This window comes from Syngnathoides biaculeatus, chromosome 22, assembly GCF_019802595.1.
Source record: "Syngnathoides biaculeatus isolate LvHL_M chromosome 22, ASM1980259v1, whole genome shotgun sequence".
Classification (NCBI taxonomy): domain Eukaryota; kingdom Metazoa; phylum Chordata; class Actinopteri; order Syngnathiformes; family Syngnathidae; genus Syngnathoides; species Syngnathoides biaculeatus.
The window spans coordinates 6,483,051-6,485,666 of NC_084661.1; the positions used below are offsets into that span (position 1 = coordinate 6,483,051).

At 38.4% G+C, this 2,616-nt stretch overlaps 1 long non-coding RNA gene across 1 annotated transcript; it reads right to left on the minus strand.

Annotated features, from left to right (window-relative positions):
- Positions 1-448: 448 nt before the first annotated feature.
- On the minus strand, positions 449-1,600 carry LOC133496078 (uncharacterized). The gene is made up of 3 exons (XR_009793717.1): positions 1,544-1,600; positions 1,253-1,448; positions 449-834 (listed from the first exon to the last, which is right to left on the minus strand). It is a non-coding gene; the product is annotated as an uncharacterized LOC133496078 (long non-coding RNA).
- Between the last annotated feature and the right edge of the window lie 1,016 nt (positions 1,601-2,616).

Consider the following 2,616-nt stretch of genomic DNA (forward strand, 5'->3'; position numbering starts at 1 on the left):
GAGAAAGCCCATGGCAGAGTAGCAAGAGAGGAATTGCAGTACTGAACAAAGTTTAACCTAGTGGCCCAGTCTCAATCAAAAGCTGTCCATGGGGCCTACAACTTTGCACAAAGTGGGAACAAATACATGGAGCTAAGTATTCATATTAAAAAAAAAAAAAGTAATTTTGTGCACATTAACACAAATTGACAGTTTAAATTTAATTTACCAAGGCAAGAGCATATTGTTGGCATAAGTGCATAATGTCAATGTTGCTTTTTCTTGCACTTTAACTTAAAATCCCTCCAAATATTTTAATCTTGACTGTTTCACCAGAATGATAAAGCTATTGGCCAAGCGTGTTTAGAAAAAAAAAAATCTCCGGCATTCCGTATGACATTCAGAACAAACAAAGTAACAAGAACGAGAAATTTATGTTTATAGGAATGAGTCCATAGAGTCACAGATGTGCAAGATGTGAAGTTTTCATTTAAAATGAAACGTTAATTCCTCTTGGCCACCCCAGGTAGGGAGGTTAAATCAATTTATCTGGATGTCCATTATTTCTCATTGTCATCACATGTCACACATTAGGCTCTTGAAAAAATTGAACCTATGGAGCTGTAACATAGTATTTGGCATACAGTTTTTAATTCAGAAACGTCTTGTGACCATTGGGTTTCACCTGGTGGTGGATAAATCTCACTCACATAGCCAAAGCACATGAAGTTACAAACTTCACACAGATATAACCTGTGAGGCAAACCTGCCCAACATTGGATTACCGTCCTTCCTCAATGATCAGTTTAAGTACTTTTCACTTGTCAGATGCCAAATCCAAGGTGAGCATATTTCCTAAAGGGATTTAAAAGGAAAATATAAATGTTGGAACTATAGAGGAATAAAGTTGATGCGCCACACGAAGTTATGGGAAAGATTAATGGAGGGTAGACTCAGGTCAGAAGTATTTACGAGCAACAGTACGAATTCACACCCAGAAAGAACAGTTTCATACCCAGAAAGAGAACCACAGATGAATTCTTTGCCTTGAGGATGTGCATGCAAAAGTACAGAAAGGTCATAAGGAGCTACATTGTGTCTTTCTGGATTGAGAGAAAGCCTATGACAGAGTAGCAAGAGAGGAACTGCGGTACTGAACATAGTTTAACCTGGTGGCCCAGTCACACACACCAAAAGGGATAATATTGAATGAATCATGATGCAGTTATATTTTTTTGGAATTCTATTTGTTCTGATACAACCTGACACTAACCATGCTCAAGACTGTAGAGATGTTAGTGGACTTTAAGGAACATCTTTGACACAGCTGCCCCTCACATGATCCAACTGCCGTTGTCAACCATTAAGACTTTCAAGTTCTTGGGAATTAGTTTCTCAGGACCTAAAGTGGGAGAACCACTCTCAACTCCATCCTCCAAAACACCCAGCAGATGTACTTCCTGTGGTTTCTGAGGAAGTACTTACTATGAGAATGCAAGGTGTGAACATTTCATAAAAGGCTTTAAAAGGAAAATGTAAATGTAAAAAAATACAATACAATTACCTTTTTTTTTTAGAAAAAATTCTCCACCCTCGTTGCACTGGTGGTACAGGTGGAGCTTTTGGAACCAATTAGCCCCTGGTGTGGTTACTCATCCCATGCTATAAAAACTCACCTGGTCAATGTTCATCACAACTGTACCTGGAGTGATGGCTGCTGTATGGGTCTTGGTTTTGCTTGGCCATGCTGTCTTTACAGACAGAGGTGGTTTACTACTACTATTATTATTATTTCTCTTTTAATTGTGTGTGTGTGTGTGTGTGTGTGTGGTGTGTGTGTGTGTGTGTGTGTGTGTGTGTGTGTGTGTGTGTGTGTGTGTGTGTGGTGTGTGTGTGTGTTTGAGCATTTGGAGACCCAAGGGACTATGTGAGTAACGACCAGAACTCGAGCAGCAAGGGGCAACTGAATGAGGCTGCCAACTATGACCAGCAGAGCTACAACATGAGTAAGGGTCAGCATGATGACTTTCAGCAACTCCAGAAAGAGCGTTAACCAAAACAACGCAATGAGCCACATCCAACAGATTGTGTTGACATTCTGATTAATTTGTTGAAAGGACTCAGAGTCCTTCAAATACCAGCAGAATGACAGGCTGGGCGATGATTTTTTTTTTTTTTAATTTTTGTTCGTCATGCAAGAGCTGTTTTGTGTAACGTCTGTTTGAAAGAATTAAAAACCTTTTCTGTTCACTGTTTTTACTGTTAAATTATGCAATTTTAATTTTTTTTTTTTTTTTTAAATCAAACCTGTCCATGGAGTCGACAACTTTGGACAAAGTGGGAACAAATACATGTGTTCGTATCTGTATCTGAGCTGCAAACTATTTAAACCTGTAATACAAAAAATGCACATTAACTCTAATTTCCGGAGTTTAAATTTATCAAGGCGTGAGCCAATTTTTCTTGTATAATGGTGGAGAGCTGTCATTCTCATGGAATGTCGTTTGATAGTATGAACTATTGGCTGTTGGCAACAATTCTGGAACTTTGTCAATGTTGCGTTTTCTTGCACTTCAATAACTTAAAATCCCTGCAAATATTTTAATCTTGACTAAGGAAACAATTCATTTTGACCAC